Raw genomic sequence first — 23,516 nt, 5'->3', positions numbered from 1 at the left:
TAAGTCGCAATGCTCCTGTCCTCTCTTAATAGAGTTGAGAAAGTATAGCCCCTAACACTTTAGTATGAATAACTGGGAGCTTTCTAATCTATCATAGGAAAGTCTTAGGTTCCTGGGGGACAAAGCAGACCATATTTGCTGAACGAATGAAAGAATGAATGGATAGGGGAGGCTCATTAGAATTCGATGGCAGGCCTGTGAAGAACCAGCTGGAGTCCAAGCCCAGAGTGGGGCTGGTAACCCAAAAAAATGGTACCCCAGATGTGAGATGACGGCTGGAGTGACAGGCACTGAGGAGACAATTTGTCAGGGGTGAGCTTGGGAGGGGAGGAAAGAGAGCATGAAATTATTTTTCATCTCTTGCCAGGAGACCAACTTTCTTAGGTTATAAAGGCAAAGGGAACTTGAATTATTGACACGATTTGGCCAGAGGTGGTGGTAGCTGCAGAATACCCATCGTCCAGAGCAGCGCAGTCAGCCGGCAGGACGGACCGCAGAGTCCGGAATAGCGGAATACAAACGGGCGTCCTCTGGGCGCAGAGAGGAGGGGAGGGGGCTGGTCCAGAGCCACACAGCAAACACCACCCACGTCGCTGCTCCCTCTTGCTTCGTCACCCGGAAGCGAGCGTGGGGCAGAGGGTGACAATACGCGCCCGGGCCCGAAGCCTGGAGTTTGTCGGCCAAGGTGACCTTCCGGGAGGCCTCTTTGCCCCTCCGCGGAGAGGGGAGAGCCGTCGCTAGGGTTGGGGGGGGGGGGGACACCTGACACAAGGTCCTTTGCACCCGTCACTCGTGCCCTCTCTGCCCCCTCTGCTCCATCCGTCCAGCGCTTTCTCTGGTCTGCACGCTCCTTTCACGGAGTCACGTCCCGGGGAGTAGAGACGCTGCGACAACCCTTCGGGTGGAAGCTGTCAGCCAGAGAGGGAAGAGATGGCCTAGAGGGGGGTTAGGGTGAGAAGCTGAAGATCTCACACACGCTGGGTGTGTTTCCCGGAGGAGGGAGCAACGGAGCGGAGAAGGGAGGGGGTGGGGAGACAGAGGCTTGTTCCTGCGCACCTGTGAGAAGGGAACACCTGTTCGTCACTAACAGGGACCAAAGCAGTGCCTGTGACAGTGACCCAGCCCACGCCGCGGCCCTTTGCGGAAAGGAGAAAGAAAAGCATCTGGGCGCAGAGCCAGGCCCTCACGCATCCATCGGGGCGGAGCTTCCGGCGCCAGGGGTGGGCTGACCCCCACCTGGTCCCCGGGGGGCGGAGCCCTGTACCTGCCTGCGGGGTGGCGCACGTGGCCAGCCCTGCTTCCTGGGCCTCTGTTCACAGGGACCATAATTACAAGATCAACGGAGGCGAGATATCCTGAGGTGGGAAGGCCCTTCCTCTCCGGGTTGCGCGCCCGTGAATCTTCGGGCAACAGAGCTAGGGGAGGCAGGCCTGTGTGTGGTGACAGCTTCCCCCCAGGGATGGCAGCCGGCCTTTCACGCTTCAGGAGCCTTCAGAAGCTTCTGGGAGGAGCCCCGGGTTCAGTTTAGACAATTACCGCTTCTCCTTTACGCATCGAATGGGCTCGGGCCACTCGGATCGCAGAGGCCAGAACGTGACCCAGGTCCGGTCAGCAATGGTCACCAGGACTGGGCCAGGGGTGGGCACCTGAGCCAGTTGGAGCCAGGAAGAGCCAGCTCTGGAACTTTGTTGGACGCCTCTGGAAAGGGAAGCTCCCTTTGTGCCGGGCTTGGTAAGTTCTGGGAGGTAAACTTGGGACTTGCCAGCAAAGCCACCACTGACAGCAAAGCCAGTGTGGGGGAGAGCGGGGGTCAGAAATGGAGAGAAGGAGTCCAACCGTCTGTCCTATTATGCAGGCATCCCATGTGCCTTTTACCACACGGACTGAAACACACTCTCTCCCTGCCTTTTCTTGTTCTTCTTTTTTTGGTTTAAGACATTCGAGGATGGGTTTCTGTCATCCACACTCGAAAAAATCCTGAACGTTTTGACTTCTCCAAACCCCCCTCCCCCGAGGACCTCCCCGCCTCCCGCCGCCCCCCTCCCCCGTTCACCCCCAGCTGGGGGGCCTTGGTGGGCTTTCTGGAAAAGTGGGTCCTTTTTCCCCCCACCCCCTGTAGCTCAGAAGCTCTTGGTCCCTCTGGCTATTCCAGGCTTTAGTGACACCTATCTTTTTTGATCCCCGTTTCAGGCTCCTCTCCCCTTCCCCGCCACCCTCCCCCCCCCCCCAGCACGCATTTTTCACCCCCTTGCTCAGATGAGAAGACTGAGGCAGAGAGAGGTGCAGTGCTCAGGTTTGAGCAGAGCTGGGATTCCAACCCAGGACTCCGGCCTCAAGGTCCAGGGCTTTTCCTTCTCTCCACCCCCCCCCCCCACCCCCCCGTGGAGAAGCAGTGCAGCCTGATTTCTTTCTTGAGGTTTAACCAAAAACCCTGCCCCCACCAGGCTGCCTTCTCAGGCCCCTCCCGTCCTCCAGGCTGCTGGGGGAGCGAACCTGTTCTCGCATTTCGAGAACCCTCCTCCTAAGGTCTGCGCCGCACTGCCACCTGGTGGCAGCGTGCGGGAAACACACGCTCCAAGTCGTTGTCCAAAGACCGCGGCTTTCGTCCCTGGAGCAGGGAATGGAGACCACCGGGGCGCAAGGGACAGTTTCTGGGAAATTGAGGATCTGATATTAGATCAGGGATCCTGACGTTCCGTTTCTGTTTTCGATGCCAGGCACGGCCAGGTCTGCAGAACGTGGACACTCACAAAACGAATTGCATTCTCTTTTTTTGCATAGGCTGCCAGGGTGCTCAGAACCCACCTAGAGTCCCTTGGATGATTAGCCACTGGATTGAATCGTGTGTCAGGTATTTGGAAGAGGAACTTAATCCCCGATTCCATATTCCTTTCTCTGGGACTCATTTTTCGATCTTATTTTACATATAATTTTCTGGCTATGCTGAGCTTTCTAAGCTACCTTAGCTCCCTCTTTTGGGGGGGAGGGTGGGGGAGGGGGACAAAGCAAAGTTACACATTCAGGAAGAGCTTGCTTACCTCGGGCAAGCTTCGGTCTCCTCCCCTGTAAAGTGAACACAAGAATTTCTGCCTTGTAGGGTTTCATGTGGGTTTGAGGAGCCACTCCCTCAGTTAATATTAGTGCCTACCCCATTTCCCACCTTTCCACCCCCCACCCCAACCCCAGGGCTCTTCCCTGCTTGCCTATAGCAGGCCAGGATGCATCAGGGATCCAAAGTACAGATCACTTGGTCACCAGTCCCCCTCTGTGCTCTGCAGGCCAACTGGGTGGCCCTTTCAGAGCCTGGTGCCTGGAATCCAGCCCCTGCCTCCCCCACCTCCTGTCTGCAGGCGCCCGTGGCATTCCCAGCTGATTTGCAGAGAGCCAAGATGCATCTCATAAATAAAGAATGTACTGTTCTGCAGACTGGCTGCGGCATGGCCACGCGGGGGTGGGAAAGTCTGGAACAGACAGGAGCCACAGGAGGCAGGGAGGATCGGACAGGGGCTGCGGGTCAGGAAGGGGACGGCGAGAGCCTGGGAAGGTGTAATGGGACCGGGGTGGGGAGGGGGCTTTAGGAGGCCGGGATCCGGATGTAGACTGTTGGGACTGCATCTTGGTTCAGACGCCCTCTAGCTGTGTTTCTTTAGCCTCAGTTTCCTTGTCTGTAACCCGGCAATGGCATCAATCCCTGGCTAGCATCAGGCCAGAACCTGGAAGCCTGTGATGCTTAGTGTTATTATTTGCTCCAAGCTTCCTTAGCGTCTTCCCCAAGACCTCTGTGTGACTTCCGCTATGGGGAGCAAGCAGAGTGGGGTGAGGACTGCATCTGTGTCTGGGGAGAGGGCCACAGCCTACGGGAAAGGGGAGGAAACAGGTAGAGGTGCCCAAAGTGACAGGTGAAGACACAATCACCGCTCACAAGAGGCGGACGAGACCCCAAAAGGGGACTGCGTTTCTGCGGCCATTTCAGGGTGGGCACTTGAAATGCTTGATTGGCTTCTGAAAGAGAAGGTGACCTTTGGAAGGCAGAAGAAGCGGGGGGGGGGGGGGAGGGGGGGCTGCGGGGACACTGTGGTTACACCCTCAGCTTGGCCACACTGGGAACAGAGCCCCCGGGTGAGTCATTTTCCTTGCCTGGGTGTCTATGAAATGAGTGGCCAGAACCACAGTGTTTTAAGCTTCAAGGTTTAGTTCCTCTTGGGACAGGCATGCATTGGGGGCGTCCTGTGTGTCAGACCCTATGCCAAGCCCTGGTGACGCCAATCTCACAGGCTGGTTGGGCAGTGTGTGTGTGTGTGTCTGTGTGTGTGTGTGTGTGTGTGTGTACAACAGACAAGCAAATGAAGGTATAGAATCCCAAACTGGGGTCAGTCAGGGAGTGTGTGTAGCTAATGGACTCGACTTTCGCCCGGAGGTCCGGGAAGGCTTCCCGTGACCGCTGAGGCTGGGCAGGGCTGGGTCAGGAGGTGGGAGGCTGGAGGAGGAGCTTGGGGAGGGCGGAATGCGGGCAGCAGCAGGGGCCAGCCTTGCGGGTAAAGCTGGAGATCTTGCTTCCCATCCTGGGACCGGTGGGGCAGGGGCGTGGTGAGGGCAGCTTTGCACTTCAAGAGTCTTCTGGCTGGGGCGAGGGGGACAGGTTGGAGGAGCCTGCCGTGGAAGCTGGATGTCCCAGGAGGGGATGATGGGGGCTGAGACCACCGTGGCGTTGGGTGGAGTGAGCATGACTTAGTGGAATGTTCAGGAGGATATACTGATGGGGCTGGGGGTGCACTGGATCTGGGGGTGAGGGGAGATGGCTCCCCTTAGGTGTATGGGGGGGGTCCTTTGTGAAGTCTTCTACGGGGCTTGTCTGGCTCCGCGGCATCTGCCCTTAAAGGGAAAGAGATGGGCGGGAGGGAAGGGAGGGGAGGGAGAGGAGGGCGGGGAGGCGGCTGGCTGAGGTCTGTGCCTTTCTCTGGCAGCAGCCGTGGGCTGGCCGGCTGCAGCACCTGCTGGGGCGGCCGGCCGGGAGGGCTGGGGAGCAGGTGCGGGGTGTCTGGAGGGGGTCTTTTTGCAGATGGATAACGAGAAGGGGTGGATGGAAGCAACACACCCTCTGCCCCCCTTCTCTGTTGTCTGGACAAGACAAGACAAAGAAGCCAAGACAAAGAAGCTTTGGGGAGGCAGGACACGGAGCACACAGGCGTGCCCACGGGGCACACACATGCTGGAGACAAAGGAGAGGCCCCCCCGGGCAGAGGCAGAGGCTGAGGCAGGCACAGGCAGAACTCAGAGCTCGGGGTGCAGAAGCAGGGAAGTCTCCCTTGACCTTGGCCAAAGCCTCCTTGGTTCCAAGCCTTGCTCTGGGGACCGTGTAGGAAGAGGTTGGGGGATACGAGTGGGCCCCAAACTTTGCCAGCCCCATCGGACTCTTTCTTAAAGGAAAATAGATAGTGGGCTGCACAAAGTCAAGGGTACGCTTTCAGGTCCCGAGGATGAGAAAGAAAGTAACTCTGAATGTGGTGTGGGGTTGATACTCGCCTGGACTTAGTCAATTCAATGGCATGTTTGCACACATGAGAAAGGCCAAGGGCACCTGTCGACTGGACTTGTTATTTCCATGCTCTGCAGACAGCGTTGGTGTCTGTTGAGCTCCTGAGAACCCCTTCTAATGACTTCGCAGGAATAAGACACTCCAGGCCTTGGAGTCTCTAATGGCCCTTCCAACAGAGAGAGAGAAAGAGAGAGCCAGAATTTACTGAGCCCATGACTAGGCTATGTGTTTTCCAGGCTCAGGTCACTGAATTCTCCCCACAGCCCCGTGGAAGAGGTGATTTTATCCCCATTTTATAGAAGTGAAAACTGAGGCCCAGAGGGGTGAAGTTCCTTGCCCAAAGTCATGTGGCAAGTAAGAGCGGAGATGAAATTCTAACTCAGGTCTACCTGAACGCCCATGTCTTGGCTGAGGGGAAGGCAGAGAAAAGCAGCAAGACAGTCCGTTGGCAGAGGGTCTGGAAGTCCCTGGTGGGGTCTTCCTTACCTCTGCAGACAGCTGGAGAAAGACAGATGCCTGGTGGTAGTGTTTGGACACCCGGATGCAGCCGTGCCTGAAACCAGTGCGGCATAGCTTTGTTTCTGCTACTTGAAACTGAAAAGATCCTGAAAATAATAGTGATTGATAGTTATTCTTGTGATTTTCTTAAAAAAAATTTTTTTTTAACATTTATTTATTTTTGAGAGACAGAGACAGAGCATGAGAGGGGAGGGGCGGAGACAGAGGGAGACACAGAATCCGAAGCAGGCTCCAGGCTCCGAGCTGTCAGCACAGGGCCTGACAAGGCGCTCAAACTCATGAACCGTGAGATCATGACCTGAGTGAGCCGAAGTCGGACGCTCAATTGACTGAGCCATCCAGGCGCCCCTTCTTGTAAATTTCTTATTCTTGGGATTTTCACTTCTCATTCCCGGGGACAGTGTCTGACACTTGATCGGCCTTTTCTCGATCTCAAAGGCTAGTTGGGTCACTTATATATACTCCCATTAGCCCCTTGACCTTCCTTCGTTATGGCATTGGTCATGATGACGTCTCTTTGCAACGTGGCTTGTCTCTGCCCCAGACTAGGCCAGGCTGGCACATAGTGGGTGGAAGCTTCTCACACTGGGGAGGTTTGTGGGGCTCAGTGTGGGCTCTGCTGGGTGGGTTGTACGGTGGGTGGGTAATGGGAGAATGAATGGTCCACTGTCCCCTGTGGTGGATGTCCCCTGGATACCTGCCATGCCCAGGCATAGCGGTCGGTGGCTTTGTACTGCGGCCCCCGGTGACTCCCTGCTGATGACTTTCTCTGGCCAAGGGCACACGTTTGGTCTGCTGCCATGGCCGCCTGGAGGTGGCGAGGGGTTGATGCTCAAGGAGCGCCCTTCAACCATGACAGGAAAGAGTTGGTGGTTGGCTACCCAGGTGTCCTTGACCTCAAGTGGGATGCTTCAGGTGTATCCTACTCCTGCTCCCAGAGAACCTCAGCAGGATGGAGTCCCAGTTGCCCATAACAGCCAGCTCATTGTTATGGACTGAATTTCGTCCCCTCCTAAATTCATATGTTGAAGCCCGAATCCTCAACGTGACTCGTGACTGTACTTGGAGATGAGGCCTTTACGGAGGTCATTAAGATTAAATGTGATCAGAAGAGTGGGGCCGTAATCAATAGGACTGAGGTCCTTATAAGAAGAGGAAGGACCTCACGCCGGTCAGAGTGGCTAAAACGAACCAGTCAGGAGACTATAGATGCTGGAGAGGATGTGGAGAAACAGGAACCCTCTTGCACTGTTGGTGGGAATGCGAATTGGTGCAGCCACTCTGGAAAACAGTGTGGAGGTTCCTCAAAAAATGAAAAATCGATCTACCCTAAGACCCAGCAACAGCACTGCTAGGAATTTACCCAAGGGATACAGGGGTGCTGATGCCTAGGGGCACTTGTACCCCAATGTTTATAGCAGCACTCTCAACAATAGCCAAATTGTGGAAAGAGCCTAAATGTCCATCAACTGATGAATGGATAAAGAAACTGTGGTTTAGATACACAATGGAATACTACTTGGCAATGAGAAAGGATGAAATATGACCTTTTGTAGCAACATGGATGGAACTGGAGAGTGTGAGGCTAAGTGAAATAAGTTATCCAAAGAAAGACAGGTACCATATGTTTTTATTCTTAGGTGGATCCTGAGAAACTGAACAGAAGACCATGGGGGAGGGGAAGAAAAAAAAAGAGGTTAGAGAGGGAGGGAGACAAACCATAAGAGACGCTTAAATACTGAGAACAAACTGAGGGTTGATGGGGGATGGGGGGGAGGGGAGGGTGGGTGGTGGGCACTGAGGAGGGCACCTGCTGGGAGGAGCACTGGGTGTGGTGTGGAAACCAATTTGACAATACATTATATTTAAAAAAAAAAGAAGAGGAAGCGATGGGGTTCCCGTGCACAGAGAAAAGACCACGTGAGGCTTCAGCAGGAAGACAGCCACCGAGAGAGGCCTCAGGAGAAGCAATCCTGACAGCACCTTCATCTTGCACTTCCAGCCTCCAGACAGCGAGAGAGGAAATCTTGTTGGTAAGCCACTTCGTCTCTGGTACTTCGTCATCGCAGCCACAACACTAAGACGCTCATCGATGCACCTGTTCCAACTTTCTTCCTTTCGCTGTCCCTAACTGATGCTTCCTTGGATCAGCTCCCAAATAAACTACTTGCACTTGAATCCCTGTCTCAGGGTCTTGGATAGCCCAGGCTAATACACCCGTCCATGCCTCATCCAGTGGGGACACATTAAGGTAGCCTCGGGGGGCAGGACGGAGGTTAAGACCCTGAAGAACACGAAACTCTAGTCTTCTATGGCAACGACCCTGAACCAGTGATGTCTCTCTGGGATCGAGGCACAGATTAGCTGCTGCTGTGCATGCCAGGGCAGGTGAAGGGACCCCAGAGCTACTCCAGCAAGGTGGCAGGGCCATTGTTCAGCTGGCTGTAGGGAGGGCACGATCCCTCCCCGGGGAAGGATGGGATGCGTGTGAATGCACATGGGATTTTAGAGATTCTGAGTGCTGTTTTTGGAGTCAGACAGTGGTGGGTTTGAATCTCAGCCTCCCCCCTTTCTAGCCGGCTGACCTTGGGTAAGTCACTTCCCTGCTCTGAGCCTCCCTTTCCTCATCAGATGGACACGATATCAACACTCCCTCAGAGGGCATTAGGGGGCCATGTGGATAAAGCACCTGGACCAGTGTCAAGAAAGTAGGCAAAGGGTCAAGTTCGTTGCATCTAAAGGTGATTCCAAGGGGGGCAGGCAGGAGAATGTTGTGGCTGTGGGGACTTTGTGAAAGGCACGTTCTTTTTGAACGTGAAAGCCACATACCCAAACGCAGCTCTCCTCTGCCACAAAAGGCCTCCCCCTGAATTCACGGAGCACCCCCCTCACCCCGGCTGAGAATGGCTGCCTTGATGAGTCAAAACGGAATTTTCTATCTGGGTGGGACAGGGAGTTGCTTGCTCGGGGAGCGGCTGTCAGAGAGGAGCTCCCCTGATGGCCATGATGGATGCCCACAGTCTTGGTTAATAACATGGCTCGAGGGCAGACTGAATCTTTCCCCAAAGCCGTTCCTCAGGAGGTACGGCAGGTGTGGCCAGGCAGGGGGCGCTGGTGCTGGCGGCGGTGGTGGAGGGTTTGTGTGACTAGCTTAACAAGGTAAAGACGCCCACCTTGTCATGAACTTTGGACGCCCCTGACTACGTGCATGGGGACAGTGTAAAAAGGAATGAGGCACAGAGGGGTGTACTCCCCCCGAAATTGGGATGCGAGACTCCAACAAACCCTTGCACGTGCATGTTCACAGCGGCACTGTTCACACTCGCGAAAGACGGAAGCCGTGCAAACTGGATGAGTGGGCAGCGAACTGTGCTACATTCACCCGACGGAATAGTATTCAGCCATGAAAAGGGATGGAATACTGGCACATACTACAGCACGGATAGACCCCAAAAGCATTATGCTGAGCGGGATAAGCTGGACCTCAAAGATCACATATTGTAGGATTCCATTTATATCAAATAACCAGAATAGGGGGTGCCTGGGTGGCTCACTGGTTAAGCGTCTGGCTCTTGGTTTTGGCTCAGGACAGGATCTCATGGTTGGTGAGATTGAGCCCCGGGGTCAGGTCTGCGCTGACAGCTCGGAGCGTGCTCGGGATTCTCTCCCTCTCTCTTTGCCCCTCCCCTGCTCATGTTCTCTCTCTCTCTCTCTCTCTCTCTCAAAAATACATACATACATACATACGCTTAAAAAAAATAACCAGAATAGGTAAACCCATAGAGACAGAAAGCAGATTTGTGGTTGCCAGTGGGTGGGGGGGAGGGAGGATGCGTAGTAAACTACTCAGTGGGGGTGGGATATTTTAGGGTGATGAATATGTTTTGGAACTGGATGGAGGTGGTGGTTGCACATTGTGAGTGTTCTAAGCTTCTGCACAGCAAAGGAAACTGTCAACAAAACGAAAAGGCAACTTACTGAGTGGGAGAGGATATTTGCAAATGACGTTATCTGATAAAGGGTGAGTAACCAGAGTATACAAAGAACTGATACAACTCAATGCCCCCAAGCCCAAATAACCTGATTAAACATGGGCAGAAGACATGAACAGACATCTCTCGAAAGAAGACATCCAGCTGGCCAACAGTCACATGAAACGGTGCTCAACATCCCTCATCGTCAGGGAAATACAAATCAGAACCACGATGAGATACCGCCTCACACCTGTCAGAATGGCTAAAAAGCAGACACACAAGAAACAACAGGTGTGTTGGTGAGGTCGCAGAGAAAAAAGAATACTCTCGCACTGCTGGTGGGAATGCAAATGGCCACAGCCTCTGTGGAAAACAGTATAGACGTTCCCCAAACAAGAACTACCCTGCGGTCCAGCAATCGCACTGTGGGATATTTACCCCCCCCCCCCCAACACAAAAACTCCAATTCAAAGGGAGGCAGGCACCCCTAGGTTTATTGCAGCGCTATCTACAATAGCTAAAGGAGGGGCGGATAAAGTAGTGGTATGTACGATGGAATGTTGCTCAGCCACAACAAAGAATGAAATCTTGCCATTTGCAACAATGTGGATGGAGGTAGAGAGTATAGTGCGAAGCGAAACAAGTCTGTCAGAGAAAGACAAATACCATATGATCCCACTCATGTGGAATTTAGGACGTAAAGCCAGCAAATCAAAAAGATGAAGGAAAAGGGATAGAGACAAACCAAGAAACAGACTCTCGGGCGCCTGTGTGGCTCAGTCGGTTAAGAGTCTGACTTTGGATCAGGTCACGATCTCGGAGTTCGTGGGTTTATCACGATGAAAAAAAAATAAGATGGAAAAAATATTTACAAGAAAAAAATAAAGTGGTTAGTTTTATATTATGTGAAGTTCATCTCAAAAAAAAAAAAAAAAAGAGGCACGGTTGGGTGCATGAGCGCTCTGTTGTACCCAGGGCACCCAGGTGCAAATGGAACCCCGGCTGCCAGGGCCACCCTGGTTTAGGGATAAAGAGAAACCCGAGTCCCCTCTTCTGGCCGCATTACCGACGTCAGAATTCCCCTGGGAATCTTGGGCCCCTGGCGGTGTCCTGAGCGGAAGACAATGCTGCTTGCACACGTCCTCGTGGGAACAGATGGGCTCCCTGGTCCAGGTTTAAGGAGCAAAGTTTATTCTCGAGTGGATCTCCTGAGACGTACGAGGGCGCCTCCTCCCGTTGCCAAGGCAACCACCACTCCATCAGAAGAGGCTCAGGCCATTTTCAAGAGAGGCAGGAGAGAGAACATTGACCCTTCTCTTCGGGGTTCCATCTGGTGTTCCTATCTGCTCGCGGGCTCTTGGGGCCCACGTTAGCTTTGTAAATGTCACCTGGAAGACTGGAGCTCCTGGCAAGACAACGCAAGAATGACACGTGCCACCCTGGGCTGTGCTCTGCAGCGTCCTGGGTCTCCCCACAGGATAAGGTGAGAGTCCGGGGTACATCGACGGGGGGGACAGGAAGGATGCGGGATCTAGCTATCAAACCAGTGGTGAATCCCAAAGGAGGGGGTTAAGAGTGACCCGAGCTTGCAGGTTGAAGAAGGCAAGTGTGGGTTTCTAACCCTCCCTGGGAAAATGAGGGTTTCTGCTCATCACAGAGGCACTCACGAGACGGACAAAAAGAGGGCAAAGAACAAATGAACCCCCAGGAGAGCTGGTTTGGGCCACCCACGATAAAGAAATGTGCCGTGTTAGAGAACTGGGGCAGAGGCCAGCCAGGCGGGTTCAGGGTGGTTTTGGTGACTGCTGGACGGGGTGGGGTCTGGCCCCTCCTTACTCAGTTTATGGCTTGCCCTGAATCCACCGGAGTTAGACGTGGTCTCCTCACAGGGAGCCCCCAGTAGCTTCTCAGGATTACTTCCTTTGCCTGTCCCCCTCCCCCCCACCCCCGTCCTTTCTCGCAATGCTCTCCTTGAAAGGATATCCCTACGATGAAAGAGACTCGGAAACTGGATCACGGGCTCGTTATTGCTCATCGTGACGAAGCCCAGGGAAAAGGAGAAGTGTTGGGAAATCTAGGAGCAGGCAAAGTGCCTTGACTTCTTATCCAAATGGATATTGGAAACGATAGGCTGACACTCGGCAGATTCTGACAGCAGGTTACGAAACAGGCGGCTTGAGAATACTTAAAAAAACAAAACCACAAAACAAAAACGGTCTCCATTTTGTTTGTGGTCTGTTGATCGGGGGAAAGTCCTTGACAATACTCTGGGCAGTGGTGTGACCACACCCCATCTTGCCTGTTTTCTAGATGGTCCCCGTGAGTCTCACTCCTCAGCAGGATGGCTAGCTCTGCTGGGGGAGGGGTGGGTAGCTGGCCCTCCCCCGGGGTCTTTAGGGGTCCTGCAATGTCTTTGCACTGGGCACATTGGACGAGTGCTATAGGTTTGTTGAACGGGATTTAGATTTCCTGAAGACCAAAGCGGGGGTTCCTGGAAGGAGATACGCAATGTGGAAAACAGCCAGTAAACCTAGAACTTTTTTTTTTTTAATGTTTACTTATTTTTGAAGAGACAGAGATACAGAGTGTGAGTGGGGAAGGGGCAGAGAGAGAGAGAGAGGGAGATACAGAATCCGGAGCAGGCTCCAGGCTCTGAAGTTGTCAGCACAGAGCCGTGAGATCCTGACCTGACTGGAAGTCGGACCCTTCACTGAGCCACCCAGGCGCCCCAAACCTAGAACCTTTTAGAGCAGTAAGTTCAAATGCTGCCTGGGTCCCTTACTGTGGCTGGGGGTGGGGGGGGGCTCTTATAGCTTCTCCGGGTCTTAATGTCCTTATCTGAGCAATGAAGATGATAAATGATATACACAGAAGTGTAAAAATTAGGCAGATGTCAGAGCCCTATCACAGCAAGAGTTACGTTTTGAGCCTTTGTTAAGCGGCAGGCATGTGCTAAGCATCCCTTCTCTTCCTATGCCTTTCCACACTTAACCCACATAACCCCATGAGGTCGGTTCCATTATTATGTCCACTTTGTGAACTAGGAAACCGAGTCTCAGGAATGGAGTGTCCAAGGCCATCTGTTAAGGGACACGGACAAAGCTGAAATTGAAACCCAGGACAGGCTGGCTAAAGAAATCCCTGGAATGATCCAGCACAGTGGTTCCCAAGCCCGACCGTGCATCAGAGTCCCCCGGAAGGCTTGTTAAAATACCTATCTCTGGGCTCCACCCCAGAGTTTTCCACCCAGTAGCGCTGGGGCGAGGCCCTAGAATTTGAGTTTCTAGCAAGTTCCCAAGTGATGTTTATGCGGCGGGTCTAGGACCACTTTCTGGCGTCACTGCTCTGCAGAAGAGTAGCTACTAAGCAGAGGGCCGTTCAAAACATAAAAGACCAAACCTATGAAAGCGGTTACGCCAAGGGGCGCAGTGGCACGCACAAGGGCGGGAAGCCCGAGGCATGGGTTCGAATCTTGACTCTGCCATAAGCGCGTGCCCACCTCAGCAGGGTTAATTGCGAGGCATCCTCTGAGGCCACGCGGGGGAAGCATCCTGGTGCTCCAGGACCAGCGTCCCGGGTCCTGTGATCGCGCCGGGCTCCGGGCTTGGCTCCCGGGCCCGCGGTCGCGCGCCCCTCTCCATCCGCGCGCGCTCGGCGGCGCGAGTCCAGCCGGGCAAGCGTTGCCATGGCAGCGCCGCGGGCGGGGATGCGGGAGGCCGGGCTCGCCCTTTTGTGCCGCGGGGGCGGTGGCGCGCTCCCCCCACCCACCCTCGTGTGCTCGGACCCCCGGGCGGGGGCGGGGGGAAGGCTGCGGGGGGTTGCGGGGGCGGGGGGGGGGGAAGGCGCGAGCGGGGCGCCGGGGCGCGGGCCGGGGGTGGGGCGCCGCCGCCCGCCAGCCGCTCCCGCATTAAAATTTCATGGGCGCTGCAGCAGCTACAAAGACGACGCCGGCTGCGCTCGGGGGACCAGAGGGAGGGAGGCTGCGGACGAGTGCGGGGAGGAGTTTGCGATGGGAGGCGCTTGCAGGGGCTCCCCCAGTTCTGCGCGGTGAGCCCGGGCACAAAGAGCCCTCTGCACTCGCGCCGCAGGACCGCGGAGCCGAGGTAAGCCGCCGCCCCGCGCTCGCAGCCCTGCCTCCCTAAGCGTCCTGCTCCCGCGCCGGGAACAGCCGAATTCCCCGAGGTCGGGTCGAGGGTGGGTCCCAGGCTCCCAGGCTCCCAGGCTCCCAGGCAGGGTTCAGGGGGATGGCAAAGGCTGCCCGAAGTGCCCCTGCTCTGCGGGATGAACGGCTTCTGCCGCCCGTACTTGTCCTGGGTGGGGCTTGGGGGGCCGAGAGGAAGGATGCGCCGGGAATCTAGCGCGGGTGGGGGTCTTGCAGTCCCTACCCGAGGGCGAACAAAGACCCTCCCCACCCCCCCCCACCCCCCCGCGGCCAGCAGGGAGCGGGGGGGCCCGGGACCTCCTGGGCCCGCCAGGTTAGCAGCTAACTGGCCAAGCCTCGGGCAGAGCCCGCAGGGGCTCGGAGCTGGGGGTGGGGGCGGGGTGCTTGGGCCCCTCTTCCCTCCTGCCGAGCCCACCGCCCAGAGCCCGCCCCTGCCCCATCGGTGGGACTCCGCTTCCAGCTGCGCGGCGTGCCGGGTGGGTCCAGGGGGATGCGGAAGGCAGGAGGACCAACGACAAAGGTAAAGATGATACATCAGTTCACAGCGAGCTTACTTTACGCCAGCCTCTGCTTTGCCCGCATTGCCCCAACAGTCCCACGAGCAGGTGAGAACCCCGTTTTAAAGATGAGGACGCTGAGATCCGGAGAGGGTTAGGTACGCGTCCAAGGTCACGCAGCCAGTGATCTTGCGATCTGGGTATGCAGGAGTCCGAAAGCCCATGCCCCATCCCCAAACAGGTCCGGGGAGCCCTCAGCCCTCACTAGCCCCCTTTCCACATCTCCTCTCCAGTACCCTCTAGACAGGCTGGAAATCCAAGAGGTGGGGTGCGCCAGATCTCCAGCCCTGGGCTGGAGAAATTGCTTCTGGGACTCTGCAGGGAGAGGCCTGGGGCGGTGGCGGGGCGGGGGGGCGGGGGTGGGGACGGGGTGCGGCGGCTGGATTCCCTACCCTCATCCCGGGCTCCAGACCAGCGGCCGCCGCGCGCAGATTGCTGGCGCGCACAACCCACTGCAGGGCCGCCGCGGGGAAAACGCCCCCACCTGCTGCTGGGGGGGAGGGGGCAGGGGAGCGAGGCCGTAGTGCGGGGAGGGGAGGGGAGGGGAGGGGAGGGGAGGGGAGGGGAGGGGAGAGAAAGGCGAGAAACCGTGCGGGAAGAGGCTTTGTTTTTCTCGATGCCAACCCCAGACGGAGCGCTAACGCGGGCACCTGGGAGCTTAGCGATCGCCTGGGTTCGGTGGGGGTCGGGCGGGGTTGGGGGGGGGGGAGGTGGGGATGACGGGGAAACCTGAGGACAGCGGTTCTCAGACTTCAGGGGCGTCGCTTCACATATGCAGATGTCCGTGCCACGTGGCCAGGGGATGAGTCAGCAGGACTGGGGTGGGGCTGGGCATCTGGATGTTTACTCAGACCCCTCCCCCCCCTCATCCAGCAGGTGGCCAGACCATCGGTTGAGGGAACAGTACCCCCGACCTCTCTCCCTTCTCCTCCCCCCCCCCCCCCGCCCCCTCAGCGCAGAAACATGTCGCAGTCCTGGCAAAATGGTTTCCTCTGGGACACTTTACCAGTGCCTGGCTTAGGGTGGCACTGAACTCATCTTAGCTGACTCCGATTAATTTCCCGTTGAAAGAATTCTACGGGTAGCATCCCCTATGCCCCTCCGCACCGGCCTGTTATTATTTGACCACCCTGGCCACCGAGAAAGGTTCAGAAACGCACCCTGCATCCTTCTTGCTGCATTTTGGGGTCTGTCCCCCCACTCTTTCACGGAGGAGAGAGCTGGTCTTCAGAGTCCCCCCCTCAAAGGAACCAGAACTCCTTACGCGAGCTTTAGAAGAGCCACCCTCTGTGCCCGCATTCAGAGCGAGAATTTTATAATTTTTGGTGATTTTTAAAAGGAATCAAGAAGTTTAACAAAATGGATGATAATTGTAGAAGGTTGGAAAAGACAAACGTGTTCTACTCATCCTCTACTGTTGGACCCGCCAGGCGTTTCCATTCCTTTCCTTTCCTTTCCTTTCCTTTCCTTTCCTTTCCTTTCCTTTCCTTTCCTTTCCTTTCCTCCCTCCCTTCCTTCCTCCTTCCCTCCTTCCTTTCCTTCCTTCCTTCCTTCCTTCCTTCCTTCCTTCCTTCCTTCCTTTCCTTCCTTCCTTTCTCTTTCTTTCTTTTTTTTTTTTCAACTTCATTTTTTAAGGCCTCTTCTCTGGATCTGATCTGTGCTTCCGCTCAGGACAGGATTATGCTCTTTGAATTTATCACCCATCCAGAGGGTGTGGTGTGGAAAGAGAAGGGGTTGAGAGTTACACCGCGTGAATCCTTCTCCCCACCTACTTTTTAGGTCAGCTTCAGCCAGGAAGCCATTTCCCTCCTCTGAGCCCCAGTCCCCTCATCCGTAGAGTGGGAATCAGAATCCCTGCCTTCAAAGACCGTCGTGAGGCTGTGAGGCAGTATGTGTAAAAGTGCCTGCAGCCTGTAGGTGTTGAATAAAGATATTACTGCTTAGTCTGCCCACTGTGTACCTGCTGGGGACACTTCCGTGGTCCCTGAATCTTGCGTTGACACCCAGTTATTTGCTTTTATTTGTGTTGCGGCTGTTGGTTCCTCTCCTGGGTGACCCTTGGGCTGTTTGAGTTGGGCGGGGGGAGGGTGTTTCTGGAGCCCTGGGTCTATTGTGCAAGTTCAATGGGCTGGTGAATAACTTATAGGCTAGCCCTTTGTTCCCAAGGGGATCCTTCCTCTTGTCTCTGAGGCCTGGCTCATCTGTCAGCTGGAGCTCTGTGGAACAATAGCCAGAGAGACACAGGGGCAGAGGCAAAGGGCAGCTGAGAGTGACATCTGTCTCTGTACTCCTCTCCAGGCTGATCAGATCAGATGAAACAGGTGTCCCCTCCCCCCTTGTGGTCCGGGTGGGGCCCTGTGGAAGCTGGATGAGTCATGGAGGGGAGGGGGAGTCGGAGTCAGTGTGTACTCCAAGGGATGGACTAGATAACCAACACCTCGACAATTTAGTGGCCATTTACCAAGGTTCTTGCTGGGCACTGCCTCCTGGAGACCCCGCGAAAAGCCTGGGAACTGGGCATGACAGATGAGCACTTGAGGCTCAGAGAGGTGGAGCGATGAGCTCCAGATCACACAGCCAGTTGGAAGGAGAGTCAGGACTGGCCCCTGGGTCTCGGCTGACCCTGAAACGTGTGTTTATAACTACTCCACCTCCTCTCCTAAATGTCAGCCTAATCAGTTGCCTCTCGAAGCCACTGGAATGAATTGACCCGAGATGGTATAGCGATCATGGACCAGGTACCCCCCAGTAGTGCTGTCCATGGTGTTGCGGTTCACACGTACCTCTCTCCGGCCTTTCCCCATATAATCCCCACCCCGTATTTGAACGCAAGCCTTCTGCCGCTTTGGGGTTCAACAAGCCTGTTGAGAATCCAACTGCGCTCCTTGCCAGCTGGGTGATGTTGGAGAAAGGCACTTGACTCCGAATCTCAGTTTCCTCGTCTGGAAAATGGGGACAGTGAAACCCAGTTTATTCTTTCGGCAGGCAGGAAACTAACATTTAGTTTAACCTAACCTGTAAACTAACATTTAGTTTATCATCTTTCTCCTTCTTTGGCTCTTCCCTCCCTCCCCCCTCCCCCCAGCAGCTCAGGGGCTCCCTTGTTTGAGGAAGAGTTGAAATTCGAATTTCGGAGCTTCTCTTTTGTGTATGCCCTGCTTGCATCTGTCCAGAAGCCGGGCTTTCTGCTGCTCCACAGACGCCTCTGTTTCCCTCGGTGCGTCTCCTGCGCATCTCGTTATTCCTGGGAGGTTCCTGCTGTTTTGTCGGTACTCACTCATCCAGAGCAATTTAGGCCAACATCTCCCCGTATGCCAGCTCTCCGAGCAGCTATTTTATTCCAGAGTCGGGAAAAAAAAGCGCCCAAATCCAGAGGGACCCTAAAATGCAACCAAATGCAGATTTCCCTGGCAGCTGTTTCTCCGTTGCCAGGAACGGCACAGAGTTTAGGGGGAAAAAATAACCCACCGATGGTGTTAATGAGCCGTGTGTGCAAAGGGAGTACTAACAGCATAAGAAAATAATAGAATGCGTGCTAACAGGTAAGTATTTATCGTCCCAGGTAATCCTCACGGCGGCCTTGTAAGGTGGGCACCATTATTATCTCCATTTTGTGGATAAGAAGACAGGCCCAGAGGGGTGGTGCACTTCCCCAGTGCGGCCCAGCAGGATGGAACCCCAGGCCGGGAAGCCCTTGTCCTGTCCAATGCATCACGATGGTTTGCTACCACGATACCTCCCGGTTTCCTGTTTTGCTTCTGATCTGAGGAGATCAGTTTTGGTAAATGCTGCGCTTTTAGAACAGGACTCTGGCATCTATTTTCCAACATACTTGTGGGTGCATATTTATTCCCCTACCCTTCTCTCTCTCTCTCTCTCTCTCTCTCTCTCTCTGACAGCTGGGGGCACCTCCCTGCCCACCCACGTGGCTCCAGACGTGTCTACATGCCTACCATGACCCTGACCACATCAAAGGAGTAACCAAGGTGACCCTGGGATAATAGACACCGGCTTCATGCTATGAAGTCCATCTGTGTGGAAAGCCCCAGAATCTCAGAGGTAGGAGGGACCTCTAGAATCTTCTGGGGCCCAACCCCTGCAATCAAAGCTTCCCTGGTGGGGCCCCTGACCTTGGCTTGAAGTGGGGGGTTGTGTGGGCCAGCGGGAGCTGAGACACCGGGGCCCTGGGGCCCACCAGGGGAGAATCGGACTCTTCTCGATTCTTATTCTCTGTGGTTACCTCTCAAGGAGTATTGAAAAACTAGCATTATTGGATTACAATTTCCATACAATAAAACGCACCCACTTAAAGCCTGTATCTCAATGTGTTTTGCCAAATGTAGACACTTGTGTAACCATCACTACAATCAACATCTGGAACATTCTCATCACCCCAAAATGTTCCCCTGTGTCCCTTCCCTGTATGTCAATCCCCTTGCAGCCCCAGCCCCAGCCCCAGTCCCAGGGAACCACCGATCCACTTTCTAGGCCTATAAACTAGACTTGTTTTCTCTAAAGTTCCATTAATATGGAATCTTTGGTGTTCGGCCTTCTTTTGCTCAGGGTAAGGTTTTTGGAGGGTGAGGTTTTGAGTTCATACTTGTTATTGTATGGATCGATAATTCAATCCTTTTTTGGGGTCTGACCTTACGGAGACGTGGCTTAAATGGCATAGAACTCATCTCAGGTGCACGGTTCGATGATTTTTCATAAATTTACCAAGTCGAGCAGCCCCTGTTGTCAACCTGTTTTGGGCTATTTCCGTTGCCCCCGTAAGTTTCCCCCACACCCCCTTACTAACGTCTGCCGTCCCACTTTGGATTCCAGACGACCACGAGTCTACTGTCTGTCTAAGTTTGTCTGTTCTGGACATTTCATAAAAATGGAGCCAACCAGCACGCGGTCTCTTGTGCCTGGCTTTTTTCACAACGTGGTATGTTTTCAAGGTTTGTAGTACGCAGCAGTCATTTGTTCCTGTCGACTGATGAGTAGATTTCATTATAAGAATGTACGAGCGTTCATTTATCCTTCCACCAAGATGGGATTTTGATATGATCTGTGTTACCTACCTGGGGTATACGCACCCCCACCCCGGGAGGCATATCATGCCGCGGGATAGAGATGGCCCGTATTTCTGGGACATCAGCATTAGGCAAAGATTTGAGTACATGGTGAAAATGGTTTTTGGAGCACTCATGGCGTGTCAGGCACTGGCTAAACCTCTGAGGATAATTCATGTTGAGTCACACATCGGGTGCGTGGGGTTGGGGAGCCATGGTCTCACCTGGTTCATCTCACCTTCACGCCCTCGCCTTCCTTTCTGCCCTCCTGGCGAGCTTTCGGCTTGACCCAGGGGCTGAAGTTTCCCTTGAAACCTTCATTGCCATGTTGACATCAGGGTCTGCAGGGCCAGGGGAAGGGCCTCTGTGTCAAGCGATGCTCCCTTGAGCAGCCTGGGGTCTATTTACAGCATCCAGCAAGCTCCTGGGAGAGAGGGAAGAGAAGGGGAGGAGAGAGAAGGGGATTTCCGGATTCTTCCTGAACATTCGTGACCACCCTGGGCAGCAGCCTGACAGATAAGTATTCCAACTTACCAGTGCCGCCCCCTCCCCCCACTGCCCCCCCTGCCTTCTCTAGGTCCGTGCACGAAAGCGTAGAATCTCTCACAATCCTGTGGGAGGGAAATTGGCGAGGCCACTTTTCGACCCCTCCGTGTCACAGACCAAGCCCTTGTCCCCATTATATGGGGCCCCAGACAGGGGCGTTTCCACTCTGCTTTTTGGCACGGAAGCCAGCATTTTGTCAGTTCCGCCGTGAGGACCTTCTGTAGGCTGGAGTTTGGCGACCTCCTCTTGAGTCCCCGTCGATCTGGTGTCAGAAGGAGTCAGAAGGAGACTGGGGACTCCGGGCGGCTCTTCTCAGTTCCGGCCCTTTGTCATCATATTTGTGAGACTTGGCCAGGGCCCCCTTTACCTGGCAGTTGGGCGGGGAGGCCGACACCGTGATGATGGGCCACGTTCTCCTCTCCGGGTCTGGACCCGTGTCCCGAGTCTCAGGTGCCTGTAGAGAGCGCTGGGCGCACACTGAGCGGTCCCCTGACTCTCCCGGCACGGGTCTGCCAGCTGATGAAGATAGCTTAGCTGTCACCAGGAGCAAAACCCGGGACATGATTCTGGGTCAGGGTTAGCAGGCCGACGGAGACAGATGGGGGCAGAAAAATAACTGAGGGTGAGCTGTAGCCCCCTCATCCCCCCCCCCATTTCCTGTCCACTGCCTCAAACTGTGGGTTAGTATTGTGCACTCTGGGTGAACGCAAGGCTGGAAGGATCCCAAGGCTCAGAGAGAGAGAGAGAGAGAGAGAGAGAGAGAGAGAGAGCGGGGCAGGCTTCCCATGGCTACACAAGATGGCAGAGCTGAATCCGACCTCTGGATCCCTGATTCTGGTCCCTGCCTCCACTCGGCTGTTGCCAAGCTGACCTTGCCTTACTTTGTCCTGGGTCCCCTTCTGCTGTTGCTGGGGAACAGGGAGGTGGGTGAAGGACCTCCCCCCCTTATCCCGAGGACACTCTGGGGTGGGAGGAAGGGAGGTGGAAGGGGGATGTGCCTGGGCCCAGCCTCCCTGGCTCTGGGGGCTTTCTCGTTAGCAGAGAGTTCTGGCCAGTTCGGGCGTGGGGAGGGGGCCTGGGTGCAGTTTCCTCCTGCAGCGTGGTGGGCTTTTTTGTCTTCCAGGATGGGATCTACACGGAGAAGGAGCCGGGAGCTGGGCCTGGGCTGCCAACATGTTGTCTGGGTGCAGCCAGGTAAGCCTGGGTAGGCATGGGGGGAAGGAGGTTGCACTGAAGTTAGTTTTATGGGGGATGATTGTCCCCTTAGCCGGGCCCCTCCCCAGACCCAGGGTCTGGCCAGAACACTCGTGCTCATGAGCAGAAGGCCCAGGAGCCGGGTGGCTGGAAGGCTTGCTCTGGGTGGGGGCATGTGGGGCCCAAACAAGACCACTATGGGCGCGTTATGGTAGATTTCAGTACGTTCCTTCATTCAGTATAAACACGGACTGAGCATCATCTCCAGGCTAGACCCCGGGAATCCAGACCTTCACCCTCTCAGACCTTCCCTGAGAAGGTTCCACCCTCTCAGACCTTCACACAAGAACATGCTTTATCACGGTCTCGGCGAGGGAGTGAGCTCCCCGTCCAGGGAGGTGTGTGTGTGTGTGTGTGTGTGTGTACTGGGGGAGGGTGGTACAGGGGTTCTGTCAGTGGAATGTTGTAAAGGGAATCCCAGCCTCCCGGGGACCTTGAAGGCTCTTTCTGCTCACCTGAACCCTTGTCCTTTTTCTACCCATGATGCCCTTGGCCTTGCTCTGGGCTCCTACTATTGCTTTTCCGTTCCCTGAGCCAGTCCTGCCAGGGTAGGGAAACTCTATTCCTGAGTTTCTCCTAAAAGTCAACAGTGCCTACGGGGCGCCTGGGTGGCTCAGTTGGTTGAGCGTCCGACTTCGGCTCAGGTCATATCTCGAAGTTCGTGAGTTCGAGCCCCGCGTCAGGCTCTGTGCTGACAGCTCAGAGCCTGGACCCTGCTTCGGATTCTGTGTCTCCCTCTCTCTCTGCCCCTCCCCTGCTTGCTCTCTCTCTCTCTCACTCTCAAAAGTAAATAAACATTAAAAAAACCCCCAAAAGTCATCAGTGTCTAAAACCCCTACCCCCACCCTGTCTAGGGAGGCTGAGGGGTCTCTAAAGGTGCACCCCCCACCCCGCTCAGATGTGGGATTATGTTGGGGGATGCGGGGTGCGGGGGATAGAGGCTGTGCTCACACCCTAACTCGCTGCATTTCCCCCAGGTGGCTCAGCCCGGCCCCGTCTCCAGGACTCCTGCCTGGTCTTCCCTTTGGAGCCCTGGTGACTCTGGACTCTGGCCACAGTGACGCAGGGAGCAGCCTTTGGTGGTTTTCTCGGACTCTGGACAAGTCCCCAAAGCTGTCATCCTTCCACTGAGATAAAGGCCCCTCCTGGCTGGCGCCCGGCTGAGGACAGGCCGTAGCTCTGGAGGACAGCCCGAGGGAGGGGTGTGAGGGAGCCTGGCTGCCCACTGCCCCTCTGTGTCCCACCTGGACCCCGCCTGTTGGGGCGCCTGTTGCCATCTGGGCCTGGAGGCTGCTTCTCGACCCCATGCCGACTCGATTCCTCTCTGTGGCCCTGCCGGTGGCCAGCCGGAGCCCCGCCTGGGCCAGGGCCCCACTGACTGCACCCTTGCCACAGCTGGCCGCTACAGGATGGTGCAGGGACACAGGGATGGGCGTCGGGGTGGAGCTGCAGGGAGGACAGACAGCTTTGTGGGCTCCGTCAGCTGGAGTCCGTCTTGCGTCCTTTGCCTTGAGTGGTTCTCATTTTTGCGGGTGCTCTTTGGATGAGGCTTTTCTGTGCTTCTCCTCTGCCTCACGGTCGCAGGGAGGAGGCGGGCAGGGTCTGGGAGGAGCCCGGGCCTTCCCCAGTGTTGTTGAGGTCTTGGAGGGGGGCAGTTGGAAGGGCAGAAGGTGCCCGGTCCTGAAAGGGGAGGGTTTGCAAGAGATGAGGAAGCCCAGGCCAGGAGGGAGACGACAAACTGAGCCTTATTCCCACCGTCCAAAGGGCCCGGGCTGGATCCAGCCTTGTCCCCAGGCTTGAGGGGTCGGGTCAGCCCGGCCTGATGACAGACCCCCTGTTTGCTGTTGCACTCGTCTTTCATTCTGTCCTGGGGGGGCAAAGGCAGGCAGGGCGGGCCGCACGCACACG

General features: G+C 55.5%; 1 long non-coding RNA gene across 5 annotated transcripts; it reads left to right on the top strand.

Moving 5' to 3' along the window:
• The first annotated feature begins 1,106 nt into the window (after positions 1 to 1,106).
• LOC113596649 (uncharacterized) lies at positions 1,107 to 23,150 on the top strand. Of its 5 annotated transcripts, none has more exons than XR_008291625.1 (6): positions 13,909 to 14,132; positions 17,837 to 18,017; positions 18,648 to 18,807; positions 20,219 to 20,328; positions 21,478 to 21,548; positions 22,586 to 23,150. It is a non-coding gene; the product is annotated as an uncharacterized LOC113596649 (long non-coding RNA). The 5 variants fall into 5 exon arrangements; XR_008291624.1 differs by having other exon boundaries at positions 13,910 to 14,132; positions 17,834 to 18,017; XR_008291627.1 differs by lacking the exons at positions 13,909 to 14,132; positions 17,837 to 18,017 and adding an exon at positions 1,107 to 1,731.
• The last annotated feature ends 366 nt before the right edge of the window (positions 23,151 to 23,516 follow it).

The sequence above is a fragment of the Acinonyx jubatus genome, chromosome D3 (assembly GCF_027475565.1).
Source record: "Acinonyx jubatus isolate Ajub_Pintada_27869175 chromosome D3, VMU_Ajub_asm_v1.0, whole genome shotgun sequence".
Taxonomy (NCBI): Eukaryota; Metazoa; Chordata; class Mammalia; order Carnivora; family Felidae; genus Acinonyx; species Acinonyx jubatus.
Note: the sequence above shows the minus strand (reverse complement) of the source record. Positions and strands in the feature narration are given on the sequence as shown.